The sequence below is a fragment of the Orbicella franksi genome, chromosome 14 (genome assembly GCF_964199315.1).
Source record: "Orbicella franksi chromosome 14, jaOrbFran1.1, whole genome shotgun sequence".
Taxonomy (NCBI): Eukaryota; Metazoa; Cnidaria; class Anthozoa; order Scleractinia; family Merulinidae; genus Orbicella; species Orbicella franksi.
In genome coordinates, this window is record NC_138158.1 from 14,362,149 (window position 1) to 14,384,220 (window position 22,072).

Below are 22,072 nucleotides of genomic sequence, written 5' to 3' on the forward strand. Positions count from 1 at the left end.
AATGGGATCCCGATCAAGCCTTCTTAATTTGTGTAATATAACTGCAACGATCAATCATGTCTTCATATCTTTCTCTGTAGTTCAAATATATGATTTTTCATATGTTCACCTGTAAAGTGAAATTTCGTAATGATTACATTAAATGTGCTCGTCGTGTGACTCTCTAGAGTGACAGTCGTAACGCGATATGCATTACAATCTATTCCAGGTCAAAGTCCATCTATGACCTCTTTATCAGACCTTATTTCCTTTGCTGCAAACGGTTGTCTATGAAATAAATCCCTGCGTGATCATCAAATGTACGTTTTTGTCCATATTTGGTATTAGCCTTCCTCGATGTGCAGGTACATTTTGTTTTGCGACACACACGAAGATCATTTCAATATTGACTTTACTCACGATTCCATTCAGCAATAGACTTTTGTTTCACCAAATTGTACACTTCTGCCGTGCCGAACTGGGGATGAGCCGCTGGGACCCTGGAACCCTTAGCCTATCCCAGAGCTAGTTCAGCTGAATTTTGCTACCCTATACTAGAGTATACTCCCCAAATCCCCACACCTATCGACACTATTGAGGCTGATTTGGTAAATTTAAACTTGCCGATTTGATTTTTTATATTTTTGAGTGGCAATTCCTGCTTTCCTTAGTCTAGATAAAATCTTCAACCAACTGGTCAGTTTTGTGAAAAATGATACCCTATTCTAGACCCAAAAGCTCTGATTTATATACCCTATCCTAGAGTAAACTGTTTGAAAACCATACCCTTCACAGCGGCACATACCTATATAGCCCATATATGGTAGTGCCCCCCCCCCGGGGATTTCGTTCCCTCGGGGAGTTAGGAGGAGAATTGTTACGAGGCCTGAGTAAACCCTGGATTTGATTCGCCTCTGCCACGACGTCTGAATCAGAGTTGATTTCCTGCCGTGCTACAGTCGAACCAAATCGCAATTTCGTTCGGCACGGCAGAAGCACGACGTCTGAACTGAGCCTAAGCGGCTTCAGGGTCTGAGAGTTTTTAAAGCTAAAGCGAGACTATGCAAGACATGTTGTCTCGAGGATAAACAAAGGTTTTCAGACGGCTTTTCCTAAAAAAAAAATAATAATAGCAAAAAAATAATAATCCCTTGGCTTAAAGCCGTGGTTCTTGTCACATTGCCTTTTCACATTGTGCGCATGGCCTTAAGTGCGGGAAAACGTGTTTTGGCCGCGCTCCAAGTTTGAGAAAATGGCGGGAATTTCGTCGACTCAAGTAAACAAAAACGATTACGAACTTTACATACTTTCCCAATTTTCTCGGTAAGAAGCAACATTTTTTCGTCACTAATATGGAAAGCTGGTGTAATGTTTTTGTGGGAAATTAACCTTTTTTCGGACAAAATTAACATTAAGAAGGTTTCCGAACCCTTTATTTCCCCGTGGCATACAATAAATTTTGATACGAAGACACGATTTTCCCACACATCCTAAGATTCGCATATTGCATCCATATAAGCACACCACTTAATGTATAAGCAGGAGAGCCTCACAGTCGGCAGGGGAAGCCTTGTTTTCCTAACAGTGAAATGCTGCAAAAATCATGCTAGCCCAAGAAGAAATACATCAACTGATCGGCATCCTCTTGGTCCTTATTACAGTCCTCAATTCTCTTCGCCATTGCAGCAGGCATTGCCTGGGCCATATGCATAAGTAGGGATACACAGAAAGCTGCGCAGTACGTTTTTCCACTCTGAATGCATGCCGCCTAACGAAATTACGAGTCCCCATTCCATGCACTTACGGACATGGCGTGCTACGTCAATGCCGTAGACCTACGCGGTCAAAGCGCCAAACAAGATGAGGCCTTGAACTTAGTGTCCTTATATAGTAAGCCACACAACTAGAGTCGGCGACAGGCAATTAGATTGGATTTAGTTAGAAGGATAGCCTGCTTGGCTTAGCTTGAGAGAATACTGGTTGAGGCTTTTCTGTTTTCTTTCTTTTTCTTCACAGTAAATTAACCTTCTGAGAGAAGTAGTCTGAAAAGAAAAATGTTTGCCATGTGCTGTAAAAACAATTCACTAGCTGGATTCAAAACGTTCAAGTGTATTTCGCTTTGCTGTGAAGTTTGCACTGGTATTAATGCAAATACGTGCCCAAAAGATTTGCTACCGCACAGCCCATGATGAAATTATCACAGTTGATTTGTAGGGGTGAATCGCGTCTAGAGCCAAATTAAAAAAAAAAAAAAAGATCTGTAAGACAGATTTTAAGCTATTTTTGATTTCACATTTTTAGTTTACGATAAATCTGTCTTACAGATTTTTATTTTACTTTCCATGAATGTTAAATAAGAGCCAATTTCTAATTCCTGAAATTTTGAGGTGGGGTGATAAGGGCAGATTTTGAGAAAAAACGTGGATAAACCTACTAGTGCTCAGTCTCTTCTTATGTACTCGGTCGTTCATTTTGGACATTTGTTGACGTTTAAATTGTTCAAGTTTCACATAGTATGGTAAAAGACTTCAGCAAACAGTAAAAAGACAAAGGAAAAACATCTTGGAACATTTGTTAAAATAGTTAGAAGTTGGGCTGTTATAATCCATCAAAACTACAGTAAGCGAACTTAACTAGGTTAGCAGAACTTATGAGTATGATCCGCAGCCCAGTAATAACAGACATGCCTTGTAGTTTAAGGGGGGGGGGGGGTAGGGAGTGGGTGGAGCTTCTTAACTATAGATTTAGAGCTGCTGCTAAGGGATTGCTTTAGGCGATATTTACAGGGATGCTATTTTAGAGTGTTTTGCAGTGCTAAATGGTGAATTTTATATCAAAGAACGTTTGTTTTAAAAGAAATATGATTTCGCGTGCGTAACTAGTGCCAGTCCCCAATCTCTAAAACTTGGAAGAAAAGAGGAAGAGTTCCGATTTTTCTTGTGAATCAGAAATAACTTAGCCTTCTTTAAAACCGTACGCGTATGGAATTACTGTTTACACCTAAAAGAGGAAAGCTACTGTAGAAAGTCTGTTAACACTGATGCTTATTTTCTCGATCTCATAACTTTTATGATAATGCGATTTCATAAAAACCCATACGTAGCATTAAATTTTCGGATTTAGATGGCTTTTAAGTTTTAGGGTTTTTTTCTACTCTGGTCACATGACTGGTCAAATATGGCCGTGAGTTGAAACTTTTGTAGGAGTCTTCAATGGAATTAGCCTGTGCAAAAAGGTTTATTATTAAGAGGTCTGGTTTTCAACATATGACAGTTAGAAACCTTCAATAGCAACAAATTCATGACGAATTGGTAATTAAGAAGGACCCCCTTAAAGATCAGCATTTGTTTCCAAAACATTGACAATCGTCTCACCTTATCTTCTCATAGTCTTTCAAAAGGTGGAACACAAAGTCACAGTTCCCAAAATTTGATCACATTACCATTGGCTCCCAGTAAAATTTAGAGTTCACTTCAAGTTGCGTCTTCTTGTCTATAAGGCTCTGAACGACAAAGCACCAGAATACATAAAAGATCTAAATTACAAGCCTTGAGATTTCGCTTTCGGTTCCCGTGATCATTCAGGCTCTTCTATCTGTGCCAAGGGTGAAGTGGTTCCAGTCCACTCTTCCCTTAACAAGTCCCAACCTGGACATTAAAAAACAACAACAAAACAAAACAAAACAAAACAAAACGAAAAACAAAACAAAACAAAACAAAAAAGGGATTGAAGAGATATTTCATAATTTCTTAGCTTCAATAGCTATAAGTCTAACTCGCCGTTTTTATTCTATTGGTACATTTTTTGGCATTCTTGATCTACATAGCAGTAGGTTGTGGTGACAATTATCTTTATGTGCACGATATGTCGGACGTAACCGCAATTTGTAAAATCCCAGAAAGGAAAAAAAAAAAGGCTTCCCACTGGAATCAGCGATCCTTCTTCGGCCGAAATTTTAAAAGTGCATTCATCTTTGAATAAATGCTTCAATCCCCTCCCCTCCGTTTGTCTGTTTGTTTTTGCGGGGGGAAGGGGAGGGAGTGGAGTTGCGATAACTGAGAGAACTATGATCGAGTTGATTGTGTTGGGAGTGTTCATCACACGTCCTTTGTTTTTTACTAGGAAACTATCAGAGTAGAGCCCATCTCGTCAAGACTTGGAAAGCTTGATACACAGAACTAGCTAAGCCTAAAAAAGAACCCTCCCGATTATTATAGCGGAGCTCCGGCGGCCCTAAGGGCCGCCAAGCGGAGCCCCATACTCATATGGGAAAGACAAGGAAACCCATGAATGGATTTTCTCGACAGGTCTCAAAAACCGCTGATTGGCTGGGGACTTTTTTTAAGGACGCGTGCGCAGAACGTTGACCGCTGACTTACTGCGGGGATTGGAAGCGCGATCGAGTGACCATTGAACGGTAGTTTGTGTGAACTGCGCTTGATTGTGCTCTTTTCACCACAAGTTGGTGCTTTTTCCTTGGCCAGTTTGTCAGTATACTTGCACTTTTATCAATGGTTATTTATGAAGAAAGACTGGGTTGTCGAGGATGAGCATAAAATCAATGGATTGCAGTTGATGTTTGCCGACAACGACGATGTTAGCCTGCGCTTAGAGGAGCACAGCAAATTCGGCGCGAAATTCTGCTATATCCTTGCATTGGTTTCTGTTTGGGATTTGTATATAATGGAAGGATCTCTGGTGGATTCGTTTCCTTTTAAATTCTACCCTGGTCCCAGAGGTTTTTCTTCATTTTTCTTTTCGCGAAGCGGCGAGAAAGAAAAACCTCGTTTTTCTTTCTCGCCGCTTCGCGACTCGTGTTTTCACCACTTCGCGGCTCTCTCGTAGCTCTCTCGTGCGGAGAAAAATCAAGAAAAATCTCTGGGACCAGGGTATGTAAATTCAGAAGCGCTCCGCAAATTTTGCTTGCTTTGATGTCATCAACCTTTTTCCTGTAATCGATCGTCGAACTTGTCATCCCCTCGATTCTCTGACTCTCTATTTGAGCTTTCTTCTGGTTCATCATCGTCTTCATCTCCACTGTTTTTGTTTTCTTCAAGCTGAGCTGTCATTCGCATACACCTCAGCTCATACAGTAAAAGTCAAGAATAAGAAATTGGTAAGCAGAATTCTGTATACATACAGTTAAGAAGGTCATTAATAACTTACATTGTACAACTTTCAAAAATAATAGTTCATTATATTATGTCCCCTTCACAATACATGTTTGTGATGTTTCCACCTTCCAATAAAATTCCATACCAGTGGCCATAGCACCTGACCATGCAATGTCTTCATTACTTAAGAACTCGAAAACGGAAAAAACCAGGAGATTATTAACCATAATTATTTTGACAATTTTTTTTGAAGTTTTTCTTGAGTTAATTTCAACAATTTACCACAGGTTGAATGATTCTGTTACAGTTTTGAGGCAATTTATTGCTTCTAAAGCCTCCTCTTTTGAAAATTTGATTTTCCTACACAGTTACAAAACTAGCTACCTTCTAAAATTAGAGTGAAGGATTTCAATCTTTTTCCCTGTGAAAACTTCAAGGTGGTTCTGAAAATTATGTGCCATACCTTAGCAGCACAAACCATTTCATGTCCTATGTCTTGCTAAATTCTTAGAGCACACTGCATTTTTTACAAACATAGATTACTTTCATTCCTTAAAACTTTTTTCAGCATTTGACCAGTTGAACTCTTTGAATTGCAGAGGGAGATGTTGAAGGAAGTTTTGGCAGTGATAATTTCCTCTTTCAACGGATACAACACCAAGGAGATGTTGAACGTCAATAGCCCCTTGCCAAGGGCGGACTGTGCCACCCTCCATGGTCACGTGAACATTGCGGTGACTCTTAGTGATATCATCTCCCAAATCAACTACTTCCATTTTGTTGTGACTTTGTACATCCACAACTGCAGTGCACATATGCCAAGTGGTACTTGCTACGGAACTTGTGGACCAGATAGTGCTTGGCATGCAAAAAAATGTCTTCCTTGATGAAGAGCGTGAACTTTCTATTCTGCAAATTTTGGGTGAAACACTGTACATTTCTGCTCTCGGAGTATACAGTAACACTGAAACTTCTATCATAACTCTTATTGGTATTACCTCCTTGTATTAACGCAAAGTAGACTCATCTTCTGTCTACGATCATTGATTGGACAATAATTTTGTTATGATCCACAACAAATTTTTCTGTTTTCTAAGTTGGGCACAGAGTGGAAATACCAAAAAATTGCTGGCTCAGACTAACTAATTTAATTCCAGTTGATGATTATTAGCAACATGTGATCTCACGTTTATTGCCTCCCTTATTAAACAAATTTTGTTTTTGTACTCCTGTCTTCTTGTCTGTCGACCAAGGTCTTTTCATAGTTAAGTAATGGCTGTGGGTGGCGGCTGAACCCAAGAACCATGTACACATCAGTGAACTGTGACTGGCTCCTTTCATTTTGAGATTTGAGCCATTTGCCCTCTGGATTGGAGAGTTTTTCTAGCAGGCACACAAACACAAAAAGATGTTATGCCAGATGTCCGTGATAAAATGCAAAGTAAACATTTTGTCTCTGAACTACTGTAGATACATGTATTTTGCAAGTGACCAAACAGTCCAGCAGAATGCTGATCACAGAAAGCTTCCATTTCAGTCAGATCATAGAGGTGTTTACCACCCTTGTGTATAGTGCTTGGTCAGTGCTCTGTGAAACTGCTGAACATGTTTGCCAAATTCTGGTTCTGCTACAAATGTTCACAACATTTTAAAGGAGCTCAGTCACGGTTTGCACATATTAAAAAATTTAGCCTCAATTTTTCAAATTCGTTGTTTGTAATCCATGTTAATCTGCTCCATCCTTAGCCATCCTTGTTCCTTTATGGTCTATCATTGTCTTTGGTGTTTTTCTATCTTATTAAACTGTTATTTTCAGGTTTCTTACCATTTAAAGGTAATTTTGTATGTGGCCAAAATAACTCAAAATACTGTGACTGAGCTCCTTTAATTTCTACCTGTATTAACAGTTGAGTACAGTCAAGATAATATTATTTTGATACCTTCATTAAACATGGGTTAGCACTTCAGCCCTTTTGTTGTTTATTAGCACTGATACATGCTCAAATATAGTGAAAATTTGTAATGAGCCTTGACTACAGAGTGATGGTTGACTCTAGGGGGAAAGGTTTATAATGATCCCATTCTCAAACTGCAGCTTCTTTTGGATTCTGCAAAAACTGACTTATTTGTCTGTTTTCAATTTCAAATAAGAAATTAAATTAACATGTTTGGTCACAATTTTTTTTTTCACTTGAATGGAATGGTTGGGGTGGAGACTGGTGATGCACAACTTGCCAGTCAAAATAGGGTTATAGTTACTTTGTGTTTTCTCCAGTAACTTTGCACTGACTTGTTCAAGGTCCTCAACTACATTGTGTATGCTTTCATGTTGTAATCTGGCGACATTTAAGTTAGCATTCTGCTGAATGATTTAAAAGGTCTGATGTAATTATTTTGATGCTATACCTGTATACCTGTGGGGAAACAAGATTTGATAATGATTGGTATTTTTTCTTACAGACATTTTCATTGAATGATACATTTTTTTCTGACATTCAGATTCATGAAGTAATTTTTTTTTTTCACTTTAAATCCTAAATATTGTTTTTTGGGTTTTATATTCCAGCAATACTTGGATCACACATTGACCCAGGAGTGCTTTATAAATCTGGCTCTCTGTTTTTATTAAAAATCAATAAGTTGAGTCTTTTAGGTTGAGTTGTGTCAACTAGTAAAGCATTTTCTGTATGTTAAACTTTTGGTACTGATGCTGGAAAGCCCTTTTTAGGGATGCTCCGTAAAGTAAACGCAGGTATTGTATGGTGCAAGATAATTTTTCTTTATTGCTTCCAAAACAAAAGAAACCATTACAATGCCCTGATCAGAAGCCAGTGAAGTGCTTATGCTACCAACCTTGCATCCTACTACAGTGTACGATTATTTTTAATTCTGAGAAGTAAGCTTGAATATAAGCTTATGTACCTACCTATTTCGGCGAAATATAATGTTTGCTGCAAACTATTCGCTCCTGTGCGTCTGCTTGAATTAACTTAAGCTTAAGTGTTTGTTGCAAATGCTCGGGTTTAAAGAAAGCTAAATCGCTGTGGTCCAGGCTCTCGAACACTGTAATGTTAAGGGTACTTTAGTCAGCCTCCCTGATAAGGTGTCACCAGCGGAACTTTGCGGAAAACAACAAGTTGTCTCGTTTAATATTTTTCCGTGAATTTTCATTTGGCCGAAAGAACAGAAAAAATATCCTCCCCTAATTCATTTCATTAACAGCGATCTGATCGAGTAATCCTTTTCTTTACCGCCTCGAAGGGCCCGTTGTCCCTTGGCGCATATTATTGATTTCCACAAAAAGTACAACAAGATCTAAGAGAAATCCAGTTGCTTGTTTTGAGTTAGGTAAGCTAAATTTTTCAAAGTGGATGCACCTTGAAATGGCGGGAAAAATTCGACAACTAACCGTGACGCTGAGAAGAAAGACTACAACTCCATCTTGATATTCTAAACAAATCCTATTTTATTTCACATGAACAAAGAGAGGCGTGCAATTCACTACAATAGAGCATTTATTAAATGATGGGAATTACAATCTTGATGGTATTTAGCACGAAAGGAACGCCTAATGAGAAAACAACTTGTCTCTACTCACAGAGTCACTTTTTGCATCCGCTCGGACGAGGTCTTGCCGTCAGATTGCCATTAATCCAGCCATTATTCATCGTTAAAGAGCTTCACTGAGCTGCTCCTTTCGGTTTACAATCATATAATGCCTTTGGGAAGTGTTTTCTCAAAACCATGGAAACGAAAAAAAAGTCATTTTTGATATTTCCTTGCGGAAAAAACAAAGATAACGTAGTCCAAATCTCAAGCTTAACAAACACTGGGCCGTCTTAACAAACGAGAAAATCAGAGTCCAGTTTCTCTTCCACCAGTAGCGAACGTTAACACAAGGGGGAACCAGGTAAGGGTGAATATTCTGTAGAAAATGACCGCCGATCTCACTAAACACAATGCCAAGGCAAACTAGAAACGTCGAAGGCGTAATTCAACCGATTATGGAAGTTTGAATAAATGTATGAGCAGCCTGATGAAAGGCTGAATTACATGGCGAAATCTTATTCGTCGTCCGCCATTTTGAAACATTTGAAGGCGGGAACTGAGTGCGCATGCTCAGCGGTTTTTGAGACCTGTCGATTTTCTCATGGTTTTCATGGCTAGCGGTATTGCTCGTGGGCGCGTACGCACGACGACGACGACGACGACGACGACGACGACGACGGCGGCGACGGCGGAGTTGCCCAACATGGCGGCCATACTCCAGCTAATAGGTTGACAAAGACATGCACCCTCGGTTTGTAGCGGAAGAATGCCATTTTTCTTGGCGCGATATTTAAAGAAAAGAAAACTCATTTCTGTTTGTTATGTCGACAAACGATAGCGGAGGTTGATCTAATATTTTCAAGATAGGGTTGCCCTGAAGCAAAAAAACAGAAGAATTAACAGGCAAAGAAGAAGCGAAGAAGATCGCGAAAAAGAGCGGGCCAGCACTGGGGAAGGAGGCGAAATAGTACTGAACAATGCCGTGAATTATAGCGAGTCAAGGGCTATAGAAAGGAGGCGAAAGTACCCGACAAATTGACTCTGAAGACTGCAGAACTTTTCAATCATGTTTCAAAATTCGCGCGATGTGATGCTGTGCAGCCGTGCAAGTAAAGTCACATGATTTGGTCAGGTGATGAACAAGAGAAATCAAACGTGCCTGAGTGTTAAGAGAAATTACCAAACGGTGAACACAGCGGAAGGAAGTGGTTGATTCGTTGATCTATCGAAAAGATCAGTTCAGTTCAGTCTTCACAACTTTTGCTGCAAGTTTCTGCCTGCCAGGAAGATTTACACTGACCGAACTGAATTGCCAACTTGCGGTAAGTGACTTTTGTTGTTGCGTTTGCTATGAAAATTAACAAGTTGCCTCGGCGATATAAGCTTATTTTCAATTGGAATCCTTTTTAAAGTCTTCCTTATTTGAAGCCATGCTGTGAGACATTTTATAAATTACATCGTTTTAATTTCGCTCATCTCTAAACAATAACACGTGAGTCGCTTTGTGGAGGTTGTTGTAAGTTGTAAACAAATTAAGTTTTCTGCCGATTTTCGTCGTCAACTTAAGCTTATAACCTCACGTCTAAAAATAAACTTAACCAAAACCGTATTTGTATTTCTCTGTGTTAGTTGGCACAGCCACTTCGTGGAAGGCTAAAATGTCTTCTTCTGTTGTTGAAAACCAAGAAAGGTAAACCATTTTAAGCCGAAGCGAACAGGCTTTGCTAAATATTTACTTTTGACGTTCCTATGTGATTACTTGCATATTGTGATTACAAAGTATGGAGATTTCCTCGTTTGTTAGTTCAATTTATTTGGTTTGGCGAAATGCTTGGGTGAATTCCCAGGTTAATTTGGTTGAAGACTGGTAAAGTTACCGCCGATAAAATGACTGCAAAGCTAAATTAAGCTGTCGGCAAAAATACACACTGTAATCTTCAAATTTAAGCGTGAATAATTATTAAACTTTAACACTTCAAGCTTAAACGAATTTTCTTTATCCTTTCTTTTATTCGGTCACCTTTCATTGAGAAGGGATTTGCTGTTGATACTCAGATGTAGTGATATGCACATTGTGTTTATGATGTAGAGTTTAATTTTGTTGTCTGTCCAATTAGTTCGGTTTGGTGAAATGCTTATATAGTCCACATGTCGAGTGGATGATTATGCATGTAAATCCTGTCTGCAAATAAGGCTCTACTTTGATTTTGATTTGCTATTTCATTTTATTAGTGCCACTGCTTTTGGTTGGGGGTACATGGGCCCTATTTTCTTAATGAGAGGTTATTCCCCAGTGCAGTATTTACACTTAATATGGAAATGTTCCTCAAAAGTGAGATAGTACTAATGAAAAAAAAAAAAAAAAAAAAAAAAAAAAAATGCAAAGAGCTTTACTTGGTAAATTGAACAGTGTAAATGACATTTACATACTTTAAAAAAAATTAGGGCCTAGAAGTTCTTGCCCTGACCATTTCTCGGTAATAAAAATAACTTTTACATACATATACACAATTTACTTGGTGAGAGCGCTCTCCTCTCTCCACTCTCTCTCTCTCTCTCTCTGTCTGCTCTCTTCTTCACACTAATTTTTGTATTAACTAACTCATTAACCGAATGTCACTGACTGTTTTCTTTGTTGTGCATGCATACTTTTTTGCTCGTCGAAGAAAGTTTCAGTTTCTTCCTGGCTGTTTCCTTTGTCTTGTCCAGTACCAATTTGCTTGTGATATAACTTTGTGAATAGAATGCACTCTCAGAGTGTTCAATCACTGTTTTCAGTGGCTACAGTTTTCAGGATAAAAAGTAATTGTTTTCTTAATTTCCTTTTACTTTGTGCGGGGACCTTTTAGCATGCCCATAATTGGCCCATGGGCATTACAGGAGAATAATTTTCAAGTAAAGAATTAGATCCGTTTTAGTGTTAAGTATTTTTAGATTATTATGAATCAGGCATTTCTTTTTCTTTTTTGTTTTTTATTTTAGTCGCTTGTGATGTTCTATGATTTTACCGACGTATACCATGTAAATGTAAATAATGCACTAGAATTAGCCAATCAGAGTGTGCATTATATCGGCTTTCAACACAAACCATATGTAACAAATGTATGTAAATGATATTGTTATGACAGAGAACTGGACAGGGCAAGAACTTCTCCTTCTTTTGTAAATTTATATATTCATTCCTCTCAGCACTGTCAAAATGTCTCAGGAAGCTTCAGTTTTGGTAGTCCATTGTTTTCCACCATATCTAGCACAGAAGCTCACCAAATCCTAACTAATAACCAACATGTGTGTATATCTGCCCTTTGCTGTGTACTACGTGTATATTCTGTTTTCCTGCCTTAATTGCTAGAGGCAATTTTGATAGAGTTGTTTCAACAGTTTCACTTAAATTAATTTCCAGTAACAGCGCTACATGTAGCAGTGTTATTGAGAATGAACTTTATGGAAGGTTTTAATTTTTTATTTTTTTTTTATGATTACAGAAGACAACAAAATATACATGTGTATACATAACCTGATGTTGGTGTTGGTTGCTAATCGTAGTTTCGATTGAGTGTCGTAAAACCAAAACCAAAACCAATTACTTAACAATTAGACTTTTCAGCTAATCTCAAACTGTAGTAAAACCAAAACCAAAGTAACTGTCTAATTACTTTTGACACTCAACTGAAAACCGCTCTAATAGTCATCCTATTACAGGTAAGGGGGAAAGTTCGGAAAGTTTAGAACATCTCTTCCCCCAGCACATCTTCTGTCTACAGGTGTAATAATTGAGAGGTTACATATATACGAAGAGTAATGTTAAGTTACAAACTTAACATTAAAATCTGACATTTGAACGCCTCCTTTGCTAAAATTAGTCACAATGTAATTGTTATCACTCCCTGTGAATTCATAGAGATTCCAGAGGCAAATTATCACCTAATGTGGAAGTCCTGTCTTCAAGTGAGGGAAAATGACACAAAAAAGTGACAATGAAAGTAAAAAGAGTCGTGAATGTTGATATGTTGTACATTGTACATTGTGTAAAGGTATTTGGTGAGTGCCCAAGGCGTAACATTTCATGTATTGCTTTTTCAGGACAAATTATATAACAGTGACGTTTTAAAAAGTGTGATGAGAAAAATAATGAGTACATTGTCCAGGCAGTACCAGTTTATGGATGGCATATGCAGACAGTAAGAGGAACTGTAGGCATTACTGGGTAAGTTTGTTTTATGCTTTTGACTTCTTGTACTTGGATTTTGTGTCATTTCATCACAAGAATAGGTGATGAGAGATGCAACAGTTGTTGCAATTTATTTTTGAAAGCAAACTTATAAGTCTGCCTATGCTGGATAACAGCCATGTGTAAACTGAATGTAAAGCAAACACACTGTTAAAGATGGGGCAACCCTAAAACCCAGAAACTGGAATCTGGAATCCAGAGCCAAAAACCGGAAGCCAGAAACCGGAAACCAGAATCCACAAATCAAAGAAAACAAGTTCTTCAAATGCTCACAAATTGTTTTGCTTAGGTTTTTGCCTGTGAAAAATAAGTGGCCAAGTAAAAAGGACCTCAATCTTAACCTTTTTGGAAACAGAAATTCCCCATCTGTTGAAATTCGTGCCACTGTTATTTCTAGTGAGGGCTATGATTATGAGAATCTTAGTAAAGTGCATCGTAATTTTTTTCCAAGCACCCTGAGAGCGTCTAAAATAGGCTTGCTGGTAATTAACCGCACAGCCATGGCTGAGCGTGGTTCAATTGTTCTACTTGTGGTTTATATTTTTTTTGTCAGTGACCAGACCCAAACTTCCTCTCAGCCGAATTTTGAATCACGCAACCTGTGATGTTTATTTGCCAAAAGCTGTTGAAACATTAATACAAGGACAATGTTACGGATATTGTTTTCTTTATTTGTGTGCAAAATATATTTTCTTTTGGATTTATAGAAGCGTTGGATTCGTAGGGAAATAATAAATACGCTAAAAACACTAAAAAAGGTATCACATTGTACGTCAGCCATGGAATGCGCTGATGTTGCAGCTTTCATTTTCGCTATGTGACAAATAAGATCATGTTTACTTTGCAAGTTTATTTCGCCAGAAGCGATGGTCATTAATTATCTGCAATTTTGCAAGTATTCTTGTGGGTTGCGGCAAAAGAAGCGAATTCTTTGGCTGTTTCATCGCAGCAAGTTAAGAGATGTGAAGAAAAATTAAATATTTGCAGAGGTAAACAAGAGCTTGCCAGAACTTGCAACGTTTAAATTAGTGATAGGAGAAAAAACACAACTGTTCTAAAATTAGCCGTGGATAGCGTAAACCCTCTGATTGTGTGACTTGTGTGACTACTTCAGAGCACAAACAAATTAAATTTTGACTTTTCAGGAAGAAAGCTGTTTATTAATAGCGTGACACTCATTTCCTTTTGTATCATTCCTGGGCATATCCCGAGTGAACTTCCAGATAAAGACCATTGCGTCATCATAGATTTCACAAAGGCTAAGAGTGATGGTGCAACAAGTTATAACACAGTTTGTGTTGATCAAGTGATGTGTTTACAGTAATCAATGACTCATCAAGGACTGCTTTGGAATGTGCACTGCATTGTGGCTGTAGTGTTAACAAAACAGTTAAATTTTAAAAACATGGTTATAAGATCTAAAAGATCTTGTTGCCATTTTGTTTAATAAGTGATCTGCAATTTACAGGAGGTATAAATTTACCCTTTTTGTCTAGTAGATACTGAACAAGATAGAAAATGTCATAGAGAACAGGATGTCCGTCAGTGACAGCCCCCTGTACATTGACGGTTGCACCCCCACTTTCGAAGTCCAAAGGCTAGCCTGGCTCATCTAAATATAAAATTTGATTTTTCCAACAGATACGAGACTAATTCCAGATCAACACTATTTCCACACTGATACTGTTACAAGTCAGCATTTCATATTCTTGGCGGCCATCATATTAAAACAACTTAAGAAATGTTGTACACTTACATGTACTTCTGTCTGCTTCTCGCTTGCTAACACATTGGACCACATGTTATTAAAAGGTGGTAAAAGACTGCCAGAAACTCACCGCGATAGTTTGTTGTTATTGTGCTACTCACCAGTCTTCTCAGAGCAATTTGATCTAGACAAGAACTGTGCTCTCACCGACCAGGGCCAGGTTGAACAGAAGATGGGTAACTTAGCCTATGAGCAGGCTCTTGTGTTTGGGCAGGGGGCATGAGCGGCAAAGCCGTATCAAGGCACTTGCTCACATGCCAATGCAGAAAAACACTAGACTCTTATTTAGCCTGCTCAGACACTAAAGACAGATACCAGAGCCTGCTTGCAGACTATGAGTAACTCTATCCACCTGAAAAATCACTAACCCTGACTGGATAGTGATTTACCCAATGGATACATGTAGCTTTATCTAGCTTTTGAACAATCAGGCCAGATGTATAGCTAAGGGTTGTTCAGAACTAGTCAATAATTTTTTAGCAATTACAGCTTGTGGCTGAAGTAAAGCCAAGAAAATAAATAACAGCAAAATAATTTTTCCCCATATTTATTTATTAGACACTGCTGAAGTGAATTATTTCTATCATCATTCATAATATCTGGATTCCGGATCCTGGTTTCCGGTTGCGGATTACGGTTTCCGGTTTCAGTGTTTTAGGGTTGCCCTTAACGATGTACATGCATGTTAATCTTGAATAATCTGAAATTTCAGAGACTTTAAAAATATCATGTCATATCTGTGATGGTTCTGAGGTGGAGGGCTGTTACATGTACATGTAAATGTCTCATGCACAGTTTTTTCACTTGTTATGATTCCGCTGCAGGGCTCCCTCCTCCTGTTACTTTGGAATTTCTAATGACTGGCCATGAATGGGTGTTGGGTTTGAATATCTTCTGGAACTGCACATTCAGATTAAGTCAACAAGGACATCAGTATTTATCCTGACAAAGTCTGATTTTCAGCCTGGATGGCCCTTTGATTAGGACTGTGCACATTGTTGTACTGCAATATTCCAGTTTCTTGTTTAAAGCAAATTGCGTGTGCTCTCAAAAGCAAGTCGCCAAGTTCATAACAGTTATTCATGTATATGTTTGCTTTGCATCTCAGGGCAGAGCCTACCACTGTGAAAGTTTGGGTACCATCCCCCTAGTATTTGATTCACTACTGTATACACTCAGTAAACAGCTACCAATGAAGTACACTGTATATCAATGAAAGGAATGTCATCTGTTGGTTATAAATTATAATTGATATGTCTTTGTATGTTCAGTGGTGTTCAAGTAGCAGCTATATACAGTATGACTACGTGTACATCCCTGTTCCTGTCAGTCAATATACGAACAGTGTACACATGGGCAGCCTGAATTAAAACATCACAGATGTTCAAAGCAACGATGGCCAGGTGAGATATTTCTAAAGAAATATAAATTCAAGGTTGCATATAGGAATTGATTTTTATTGAAAACAATATCTTACTGAGTGTATATTCTTGTGTATTAATTGTTGTAGAACACAGAGACCACTATTATGACAGAGATATTAATGTGTAAAAAGTTCCATAAAAAAATGCACTGGGAGCAAATTAAATCATCATAGATGCAGCTTCTGAGAGATCCCCAATATTAATGGAACATACATTGTACATACCTGTAAAGGAGTTCAATAATTTATTACTTAAGATTGAAATGCTTTGTTTGGTTTCTCTATATTTACAGACAACTTGATGCCATAATAATTTCTGCACTAAGTTCATTGAGCAAACTGACTTGGAAGTTGAGTTCTGCAACCCATACTGTGTGTAGTAATATCATAGCTGCAACATTGTGAGGGATACACTGTATTACATTATTAAGAAACACCTATGATACACGTATTTACTAATTATTTAAAGTGTCTGTCAAGTTAATCAGTTTTTCTTAGAGATAATTTACCCATCATGTCATGGTTTAGTTAAATAATTGCTTTTTTGGCTTAAAAATGATATTTATTGTGCTTGTTTTATGTTGCTCTTAAATCAGTTTGTGATAACCTGCATTGGGCATGGCATAAATTAATATTTTGCCAACACGAAATGAAGAACTGGGTCTTAAGGAAAGTTGCAGGATTAGTATTTTTGTAGAAAGAAAGAGTTGAGAAATTTGTAACATTCTACCGACAGCCTTGCCATTCACAACGTCCAATAAGGTTAATTTGCTCCCTAGTGTTGTACAAATAGAGTTCTCTAATTTATAAATTATTTCAATCTGTTGTTTAAATGATTGCCTTATAACCCCATGTCCAGCTTTGGTGCATGTAGGATATTGATGTATTGTTTATCCATTTTGCTGTAAATTATCTTTCATTGATGTGTCAATCAAAACATATCTTGGATATGCTGGCATTTTCTGACAAATGTACCTATGCCTCATAATCTTTGAGTGCGTTTGGTTGTGTAGTGCAGACAAAATACACGTACATAATATAACTTACTCATATAATTCTTGGTATAATTTATTCATAGCAAAATAATAACAGCTCCTGTAGTCCATAATCTCAGTCGAGAAAAAGAACAAATCACTTTGGAATTGAATAATAAAATTATTATCAGAAGCCTATGCAAAGTATTCATGATCAGCAACAAAATATCATATTTATCGTTCATGCCAGAAGGATTTTGCTTATACTTATACTTTGAGATATGGTGCAAACCCTTTCAGCGGGAGGAGACTCCATACAAAAATGAAAATGGCTAACTATCTCTGGGGATCAAGTTAGAAAACAAAACTTTTGAACTTTTTACATGTGTATACTATTTTGGTATTTTTGTGAGATTTCATTTGCTAGAGATTTGGGGACTGCGTATTTTGTAATCACTGCATTTCAGTCATACCCCACAACAAAAAACTCTGTAAACATCTTTTGTGCGGGAGTCCCCATGTTAACTAAGACAGAATATAATGATTAATGACAATGTCTTGTCTTTCTCATTAAGAAAGAACAAGAAATGCCACCAAAAAGCACAGAAGACAATTCTGTGATGTGATCAACATTTTTGGTGGCTCCCCTGAAACCCTTGAAATCATGGCTCTATTTTCATCATCACACCATCTTACACCTAAATCTACTGATGTAGTCCTAGTTCGGGCTGAAACGATAAAATCGTTCGCAGTTTACCTCACGTACATGTACATGTTGGATTATTTTCATTCGTAACAACATTCCAAAAAATAACTGACGAGCTCCGCTTTTAGGCTCGGCTAAATCTATATATTATAGTAAACGTTTACCTGAAATAGTAAACTTTAAAAAATTGTATCCTTAGAAAATGGGCAACAATCAGACTTTTACAAAACCTCATCCTGGAACATGCTGGTCAAGCGTGTTTGCGCCGTTTGGTCCCGTCAAAGAACCGCTGCCTATGTTGGCATGCTTGTTCGTCGCTGCCCTTGGTCTCTTTGGCATGTTGCTGTCCAGGAGAGTAACCTTGGGAGGCAAGTTTCTGTACTCTGCTATGTTCGGCTATGGCATCTCCAGTCGCTGCTTCCACTGGAATTTTTGGGAGGGCTTCTACCGTGTCTTTGACGTCCAGCTTAACTTCCTCCAGGCCATCAACATTGTTTACATGAGTTGCATCCCCAAAGAAGAACACTTATTTTACATGATATCCTCCTACGTGCTGATCATGTTCTTCTCTATCTACCCGTTCTTTGCTCATGTTTTGGGAATGACTTTAGGGCAGCCCTGGATCTCTTGGATCATATTTGATGGGATTCGGATTTTCGCTTTGATCGGCTGATGATAATTTGGTTCCAATGGGACCACTTGGGAACGCCAGGACACCCAAGTCGACAAGCAATGTTCAATTTAGTGTGGAACACCATCATCTCGGTGGTATTGGCGTACCTCTTCTGGATCCTTGATGAGGTGGTATGTATGAAACAAGGTAACCAAAGTGTCGCCGTTGTCATCTTTGGACACACTCTATGGCATGTGTTCATTGGGTCCGGCTTTTACTACATGACGACCCTTGCAGTCTTCTTACGAGCTCCAAACTTGCGTGTTTACCCTTAAGTCCTCGCCTGGCCCCAGAACAAGCCTTTCGTTGTTTTCGTTGTGGTGCAATACGACCCCAATCTGATGCTTAAGGAAACAAGACCAAAGAAGGAACACTAATTGTCTCAGTTTGTATTGTTATGGTTAGTGACCGATGTTTCTCTCGAGGTAACAATCCGTAGACGTTTTTAAAAAATGAAATCAGTGTAATGGTTTTTAGTGTAAATGCATAGTCCATGCAAGCTCGATTTATGATCAAGCCAATGGATTGAGGTCCTTAAGGAGTGAAGACGAATTAAGGTTTCTTGATCGAATGTGTCTTTGTATTTCCCACCACAGGTACATGTACGCAATGATGGTAAAGCATGCTGTACCCGTAATTCCTAGCGTGCTAGACATACAATAAGTGTTGGTTTTTACTTAAAAACGTTCGGTCAATAATATATACATAACAAATGTAGGTTGAACTTCTCCAATTAAGAGCTGTTTATTCTGGAAAGTAAGCCATTACCGTAAAGGCATTATTTTTGTATCAGTGCAAAATGACAAACAAATTTGAGCCAGTTTTGCTGTCTTAACACAAGATTGGCAAGACTGCGTTGCATGTCTTCCACATTTTGTGCAAAATTTTCTCATTTGACCAAATGTTACTTAGAACTGTCGTTCTGGGCCAGTTTTCTGTTTTAACTCAAAATTGAGAAAAACTATAATTAAAGGTAGAAAGACCGGACATTTGTCATCACTGGAATGACAGATTTAGAACTCGTCGTGTGGAAACAATATACAGGTCACAAAAGATTGGAAAGTAAGTGTTGAAAGACTTTTAAGTCAGATCTCTTATAATTTTTGCACAAAATAGGGCTGCATATGGATGCAACAGTTTGTTCATGCAGCTGGTAACTGTAATTCAACAAAAGGATGGATATGGGGGGCGTCATTGTACTCGATATGACTCTTAGTGATTATCGTCGACGGGTTACCAGTAACTGCTTGTTGTTCCCACTGCAGTAGTCAGTATTATTGGCTGAACAAAATCCAATCTCATACCCTAAAATTCTGAAAATTCGCCCCCTCCCCCCTTCTATTCATAAGCTTCTCCAAATGTAAGCCCCCTAATTGGAAACTCAAGAAAGCCTCCTGTAATGAGCCATTTCTTATACAAGCCCACGAGGGCTTATATTTGGAAATTATTTTCATCTAAAAACTTAACACTATATACCATATTGGAACTTTACGAGATAAGCCCGACGTGACTTCTCACACGTTAGATTTCTATAAACTATAAACTACGGTGTGAATGGAGATGTTTCTTGGTGTTGCGGACGCTATTAAACACTTAGAGTTAGTGTGGGAAGCAAGCCATAATTATGTGTTCCAATTATATTTTTTTTTGTAATCAAGAGTGTCTCCACTGATTTTGGTAATAAAGTGTGTGTTTTGTTGTTGTTGTTGTTGTTGTTAAGCCAGATAAAAATGGTCCTTAGGGGCCACTCTACTGTTCCGTATCTGGTAAACAAGTCCGGATCCTTAGACGTCAATGTGTATACTCAAAGAAACCTTCGACATTATCGCCGTCACAAAGATGCATTTTGGATGAAAATAAACAATACACTCCGCAGATCTCTTCAGAAGTAGCTAACTGTCGTGAGTCGTGAGTCATGGCTAGTGTACCATTTTATATGTTCAAGCATAATTTGCACAATCGTGGAATTCAGTGCCTAGTGGTTCCTGGATTCAATTCGTCTCTATTAAATTAAACGATTTTGCGATGTATTGACAGAACCTTACACCCACGACCCACAACAATTAGCTACTCCCGAGGTTTATAACTGACCAGTCATCTTTTGTACAAAGTGAACACGATGTAAACAGTCGATTTGTTTCTAAGCACCCTTGGCAGACAACGAGAACGGTAAAACTATTTAACTTTTGCCTGAACTAAGGTTTTTGAAAACTATGTTTGCCTCGCAGAAGTCCAACATAGCCGAAACATCTCTTGTTCCTTAAGAAATTCATCTATGAAAGCTCGTAAGGCTTACTTTTAGTTTAGCTCATAATTAGCTTAACTGAGTTTCTCACCATGTTCCATGAAAGGATCAAGTTAAGGTTACAGTATACCTTCGCGTCGGCAATTTTCTTCAAATTTGGATTTTTGGGTCAAAATAGTGGTCGAAGAATAATCTCTAATTTCTGAAAAAAATTTTTGAAAAAGGCTAAATATTGGCGGAGAAATGGCGGTTTTACGTTTTCACCGGAAGTAAAAGTTTACCTCTTGATTGACAACCCTATGGTGCGTATGCAATCAACCGAGACGATTTTCGCGGGAATTACCTATATGGATGTCACGAATTGAATACTCAGTTGATCAGCATTGTTGTTCTGACTACCCAGCATTTTTGATATTAGGCGTGTCTCTATTAAGTTATAAGTAAACATAGACCACGTTTAAACCACGGACTGGTTCAAAAAAGCGAAAACAGCGAAGAACGAATGAAAATACATCAATGAGTGAAGAAGCGAAAGTTCGCCACGCGGATGAAGCTATAGTTATCGTATAAGGCGGGCAAATATTCGTGGTAAGAGAAAAGAAAGGTTCTGTAAAAATTTCGGAACTTGACAGCAATAACAGGGATGCTGACAGAGACTCTTCTGATGAGTCCGATATCGACGAATCGTCGGACTCATTGAGACCATTTGAAATATTATCCATGCACAGTTGCCCACACACAGTTGCTCTCCGCGCTGTCTTTTGTTTGTTTCTTTCGCTCAGCTACTCTAGCGTTCGTATCCTTTTTAGTCTTCCCCATTTTGCCAGACCAGCTTCAAGAAAAACCGAGCTACAGAAAAATTATCTCTCTGCCTTCGGTTCCTTGAGCGCATTGCGAAACACAAGAGTTTTTTTTAGAGATTCGCGCGTAAATTTCATCAGGAGGTTAACGGTAGTAAAGTTCCCCTGCACTGATTGGCTTAGTTATCTGAGAACCCAGTTGAAGGCGTTTGTGGGCGGAGTTTGTTTGTGAAGCAGAAAATTTTTCTTAGCGCTGTTTTCTCGCATAAATTTTTTCACTTGAAGCAGACACTTTAAAGAGTTATAACTAAAAGGGAATTTGTTCAATTGCTCTTAAATTTGGACAGTGGCTAGTTTAACATATAAACTACAAAAGCGTGTCTGGGAATTGTTAATTTCGAAATATTTTTTCTTCGAGAGCGATTTTTGTACGATCACTCCACATTTTTTAAATCCTATTTCGAAAATGTTCTGTAACTTTTTACTGCAATCGAATATGCCAAAACGCAGACACGTTTTTTAAGCGCTTTGGGCCCTGAAACCGAGGAAAAAATTAAATTGGCGAAAAACGAAATTCGCTTTGACTTGTAGCTTTCGAAAGGTGATTCGG

General features: G+C 38.3%; 1 pseudogene across 1 annotated transcript in view; it reads left to right on the top strand.

Annotated features, from left to right (window-relative positions):
* Nucleotides 1-2,251: 2,251 nt before the first annotated feature.
* Nucleotides 2,252-22,072, top strand: part of LOC145467447 (uncharacterized) — a 23,342-nt pseudogene continuing 3,521 nt past the window's right edge. The window contains exons 1-2 of the transcript XR_014042052.1: nt 2,252-9,964; nt 12,345-20,780. The product of XR_014042052.1 is annotated as an uncharacterized LOC145467447 (transcript). The remainder of the gene's footprint in view (nt 9,965-12,344; nt 20,781-22,072) is intronic.